A 6,627-nucleotide genomic window follows, 5' to 3' on the forward strand; every position below is an offset into this window, starting at 1 on the left:
GGGCTGTAGAGTGGTGAACATGAAGGAAAGGAGGCCTTTGGAGAGTACTGAAACGTAGCTGAAGAGATGGAGTACAACACGGGTGTAACAACGATGTATCCATTCTGTAGACAGATACGGACGTCTTACTGTTTACCCGACACCGCTGCCTCCAGTCCCACACTATTATAACAAACAAAGAGTCCAAATCAAAGGAACCATAAAGGCTCACAGTCCACAGAGACCAAACAGGCATTGTGGAAGATTTAATCGCTGGCTAAGACCCAGTCAGAGCGAGGGGATGGAGCAAGGCTTGCCTTTTGTTTGTGCAGAAGCCAGGGATGACATTTGGAGAGAGAAAGACACCTAGCAGACATTTACATGAGGACAAAGCTGGGAGCAGCCAGCCAGTGGTGGTAGCATGACCACGAACAGGCAGAGGGAAAATGTTACCTGGCCATGATTAGAATGGTATCTCCACACTGAGGTGTGGACACAATGGTTTGTTTCTATGTGCTGTTGTCCGTGTCATAAAGAACTGAACTGATGGGGATCTAGACTGCATCCTAGGCTGTGTCTCAATAGTCTCCGCTGGTTTCCTCTCCTTGTCTCCTTTCCTCCATGGCCACTGCTATAGCAGGGTTGTGAAAGGTGAAGTAGGTAGAATGGTGATTACTTCAATCAATGGTGATCTTGAGAGAAAGGAGTTTGTTTCAGATTACTTTAAACGTTTGAGTATAAATATTGAGGGTCAATTTCAATTATAGGCCATGTTAAAATACTGATCTGAATACTGAGTACTGATCTGTACAAAACCATTGGAATACAGTTGCCTCCAGGCATACATCCTGTTTGCCTTCGTGACATGGCCTCTGTCCAGTCCTTGGATTGTATCACTAGACATAAACAAAGAAACCAGAGAAGCAGATAGTGAATTGAAAAGTGACGATGCTTATTCAGTCCCCTGTTACTGCAGCAGATTGAAGGCTGTATAAAGATGGCCTTATTAAAGTGACAAGGCAATTTACTTTCTTTATGGAGCGATGACTCTACTTCATTGACTTACAATAGAAAGAATATAATTTTGCAGATGTTGGTGGAAAGGCTCAAATGTCAGCTCTTTTCACAACGCCAGGCTGGCCTTGATCGGGAATGAATAATTGATAAGTCACCTTTGTCTACTTTTAAATATTCTTACATGAATACAAAGGAGCAGAAAAATATAAAAGAGCATCTAATTTTATCTTTTAGCCCACAGATCAAACAGTGTGATAGCTTGAATGTGCTCCACAGGGTTTATAATGAGGCCGGTAACAAGGGGACATTGTGTACAGTAGCTTGGAGTGAGTCTCCAAGGGAGGAAATAACTGAATGATTGTTTATGAGCTGAATCCGTTTTTTTTTTTTGCCAAGCGTCTGTGCCAGGGCAAATATCACAATGGGTCAAGAGATATGGTGATAGCTTTACCAAGAATTTGCATTCACCTGTCCACCTGGATTTCGGTTGAAATGGAGAGGAAGTGAGATAGATGCACACCTAGACTTACGGACATAACCGTAGGTGAAGCAGCTGGCTGTAGAAGATGGAGCTACAGTTAAATGGGGACAGCCCTAACACACACACACACACACACACACACACATACAGACCTCCAAAAGTTCCATCATCCTGTCAAGAACAAAATAGTGGAGATGTGAGCATGTTTTTGTCATGACAGTAGAAAGCAAGTCGCCATTAGCTGCCCCTACTGTACCTGCCATGACTGTTAATAACACCTCTATGCATGTCTTTTGAAGGAGCATTCCAGTATAGTGGTGCGGTGTACTGTAATTATAGTCCTGTCAGCTCCCTTCAATGGCCTATAGGAATAGGGCCCATTGTCCTGTTGAGTACAGGAGACCTGTCTGCCATCGATAGTTCTGTTCAGAACGAAAGTGACATGAAGTCACTGTGGCCATTCTACAATGAGCCTCGGCCAATTGAAGAGCCCTAAAACCATCAAGGTGTCTTTATTTTCTGTGGCCAGGATCAATCACCACCCCATGTGCACAGTAAACACACACACACACACACACACACACACACACACACACTCTCTCTCTCTCTCTTTCACTCTCTCTCTCTCTCTCTCTCTCTCCCTCCCTCCTTGTTCCTGTCTTCTTTATCCTGGCACTGTTCAATGGCTAGTGATCATTTAGATTTGACATGTATTGTGGAGACAGAGCCAGTCCCTCTCTCAGTCTCTCTCTCTGTCTCCACAGCCCAATCATTAATTTCCAGCCTTTGCAATTTTCCAAAAAAGAGAGAGAAAGGGAGAAAAGACGACAAAGGACAAGCAAAGGCTGCATGCTCCTCTTAGGGTCTGTTATTGTACAAAATAGCCGTGCAATAATTTTTTGTCAATGGTTTACTCTAAAAGCTTTCCACGTCAGCTCTGAAAAGAAAGCAATAAAGCCCTATTCAATGGGCATGAATAAAAAGAAAAATCCTTTGGGGGTTCGACCGAACGGCTCCTTTCTTTGCCTAGTAATCAAATTGGAGCTGAAATGAAATGGAGTTTTCTTATGAAAATAGCCTTTGTTGCCTGGAAGGCTGGTAATTCATAAACAATACGCAGGGCCTTTGTGTTGATAATAATATATTCATGCTCCTGGAGAAGGGTAAAAGCCGGAGCGACAGGGCTAGACTGGGGAACTGGATATAAAAGGCAACAGGAGCTGGAGGAGCCTCCACTCCTACTGCCAAAGCTGTGAGAGATGGTTACTGCTGGGCTTCTCTCTCTCTCTCTCTCTCTCTCTCTCTCTCTCTCTCTCTCTCTCTGTGTCTGTCTCTCTCTCTCTCTCTCTCTGTCTGTCTCTGTCTCTCTCTCTCTCTCTCTCTCCCTCTCTCTCTGCTCTCCCCTCCCTTTCTTCCATGTTTCTCTCTCCCTCCTTTTCTCTCTATTCCCTCCTTTCTCTCCTTTCAATCCTTGTTCTCTCTCCTCTCCTGTAACTTGCCTTTCTTTCTCCTCTTTCACAAGGTACAGCCGATATTGATTGGAACAGAACTTTCTCCCTCCCCAGAGAGAGGAAGGTGGAGGGTGCTGTATGTGTGTGTGTGTGGTGGCTGGACACCCAACAGGTGTGTTTGGATTACAGTCCATACCTGTGGAGAGATGGATGGAGAGACAGCCCCTCAAATGGGAAAAGGTGTGGAGGCTGGGGGTGGGGGGGCATCTTAGAGGTGTGTGGGTGGTCGGTGGTGGGAGGGCTCCCACTTAGGGATGTGTGTTCCTGGAAGCCTGAGACTCTCTTGCGTACACACACACACACACACACACACACACACACACACACACACACACACACACACACACACACACACTCTCGCTGCTGGACTTTGTGGCAGTCAGGGAGAGAGGATGATCAGTTTTCAAAGGGATGCTGTCACGGCAACAGGACCAGGAAGAGACTGGAGGCAGAGGTGGTCTGAGTATAAACACCATACATGTTCCTTCTCTGGACGACCAGGATGAAGATCATTACATTACATGATGTGAGTGCTATCTCCTTGTCTTCTTCACAATTGTATTTATTTGTTTTAGAGCTTAATTTTACTAGTTTCTTGAGGTGCGTGTGCGTGTGCGTGTGCGTGTGCGTGCGCGTGTGTGTGTGTGTGCGTGTGCGTGTGCGTGTGTGTGCGTGTGTGTATTAGAGAGAGAGAGAGAGTAAGAGAGAGAGAGAGAAAGATTGATAGAGAGAGAGGGAGTAATCATTTTCACTTTACAACTACGGTTACTAAAGTTTTACGATGGTAAGATATAGTAAAGACTGATATTCTCAGTCTTTATTAGCTGTATTAGGGGTATTCTAGGGGTGGTGATAACCAGGTGGTCATATTGTGCGTATGACCACTTTAAGCCACCAGCTATGAGGCATAATGATGTCTTATGGAATTTAGGCGCATATTCAGCCATTTTGAATTGGGCTGAATATTGCCACCTAGAGAGCTATTACACATTATGACTCATTACAAGACATTATAAAGGCTTGTATGCATTAAACAAGTAATAATGCATCATACAGATGTTGGCTGTGTTAACCAGAGTAATTCTTGTTTTCCTACAGCCTCCTTATAAGATGTATAAGAAATCTAGCAGGTGTACTATAACAGGTGTATCTGTTTTGAATACTTCAATACTACAGCAGCAATGTTTGTGTAAAATACTGCTGTAGGTTGTGTTCTACAAATGCCCTCCTGTTGTGGTTTAAGTTGTGCACTGGGAAGAGCGCGTATGATTTAGAGCTGGTTCGCGTCTAGTCCTAAAATGCATTCTGTGATCGGACCTGTCCACATTCATGAGGGTTCGATCACAGTGGCCAGGTATGTACACCTGCGGGACACACTGTGATCATATTTGATGATACATTCAGAGGTAGGCGAGGATGTATTCTGAATGATATGCATTGGGCAGGTATGGGCACATTGGGTGGAACATGAATTTGAAATTCCCTCATTGAGTTTGTTGTCACCCTGTGTTGGTTTTGACCTCTGGAATCAAGTTATCTGGAAGTCATTCACATTAACACCAGTTACAGTTCTGCCTGAAGACCCATCACCGCCACAAATATGCTAATTGTGTTAGTACTGTATGGCGTGTTATAGACGTCTTTGGTGTCTGTGTGGGACCAAACTTACCCTATTGGTTACTAAATATATATTTGTAACAAACACTTGTAATATCTAGCTGATATCTGTAAATAAACTGATTCCTGACAATTTCCTTCCGGCTGCATTCAAAGGCTTGCAGGTGAATTTTCAGATATGAGAGAGAGGGACAGAGGGAGAGAGGGGGAGAGGGAGAGAGGGGGAGAGGGAGAGAGAGAGAGAGAGAGAGAGAGAGAGAGAGAGAGAGAGAGACACACACACACACACACAGAGAGACAGAGAAAGGCAGAGAGAGACAGAGAGAAACAGAGAGAAGGGGACAGTGAAAGGGATATTGATTGTGAGACAATCCTGATGGCTCTCTTTCTTCTGCCTTTAATAGGATCACCGTTCTCTGAGGGGGTTGAGAGGAACAGGGCATTGAAAGAATGGAGAGAGGTGGAGGGGAATGGATAAACAACAGACGGAGGAAAAGAAGGGGAGGAAAGGAGGAGAGGAAATGAATGCAGGGATGAGAGAGGGTAAAGCAGCTTAGGAAGGTAATCACAATGTTGAGAGAGAAAGAGAGAGATAGACAGAGAGAGAGAAAGAGAGAGAGGGGGGGGGTGTTACTGGTCAGAAAGGAAAACAAATAAGCTGGCTTCCTTTACTCTGAAAGACTGCTGAGACAAGTTGTGTGTATTCCTCCACAAGCATCTGTGATGTGGAGAGTGATAAGTTTAACATAATGAACCGATTTGAGAAAAACAAATGGAACCCCTGGAGGCTGGAATAATTAAATCTGTCTTCATACCAGGCCTTTCTGATATCCTGCAGTTGTGACTACTGCATTTTGAAAAGTGACCACATACTGTAGCCTACTCTTGACTGCCCTCAGCTGGTGAGTCAGGGTAAATAGCTATCCTCTCCTCGTCCACCTCCTTCCATCTGCACTGCTGTGAAAAACAAGAGTGTTTAAAACGTAAATGTAGATTTCCAACCACATCCAAATGTTGCGATCACTTGTATTTTCCTGCATTCAACCATCATTAATTCTCTTGTCATTCTCATACTAAAAATCAACTTTTGTCTGTCTTGAGTTGCTCATGCTCGATGCTTGTAGAATTATTTTATAGTTTGGACAGTGACTACAGCTTCAGGCCAGTAGGTGGCAGTGTTGTTAAAGGAATAACAACCTCCGTTGCAAATTATACAGAGAAGGGTTATAATGATCCATCCACCACTTGTCTCAGTGAATGAACTGAAGAGTCCTTCTTTATGTGAACCTCAGTAGAGTGCAAAGATGATCCCTTTCATTGTGACTGAGACCGACTTGGTTCCAATCTGGGTCATCTGTGTGCCACAGGACTGTGTTAGCCCACTGAACTAAAGCCAGGGCATTGGCTTAGGGAGCTACTGCAAGTCTTCAGGCCTAAGGCAAGGTAACGCGAGCATGGTCTGCCAAACTAGATCTCTTACAATTCACCACCCTTCTACCTCCTCCTCAAGGAGCTAATGCAAGCCTTCAGGTCTGAGGTGACTTGGAGCAAAGTTACTCTGTTTCATGAACAGAACAAATAAATGCACGTTTCAACCACTGGGGGTCACTTAAGATCTTCCGTAACATCAGGATCTACCATCCTTGTATTGGTGGCTGAGCAAGAACGCTTCTTTACTCATTTGCCAAAAACCCAATGACAGAAAATGGAAGAATTCTGACTGTAATATTTGTAGTTCTATGCTTAAAACAGGACAAATATTTGTGCTGAATGGCAAGACTTTCTGAAATCCTTAATAGTTTTGGTAAATGATTGCTTTATTTCAATTAAATGTATGAACCTCTAACATAGCCATACTAACCACACCTAAGTGGTTAGTTCAATATGTTTATATCGTAACATGTTAATTCTACAGACACCCATAGTTTGTTCCTTGTATTGAGCTCTTAGCAATCGTATGACAGCAACAGGGACAGCCAGGCCTAACAAAATGCTGTAAAAAAAAAAAAAAAAAAAAAAAAA

Source organism: Argentina silus (genome assembly GCF_951799395.1).
Source record: "Argentina silus genome assembly, chromosome: 14".
Lineage (NCBI taxonomy): Eukaryota > Metazoa > Chordata > Actinopteri > Argentiniformes > Argentinidae > Argentina > Argentina silus.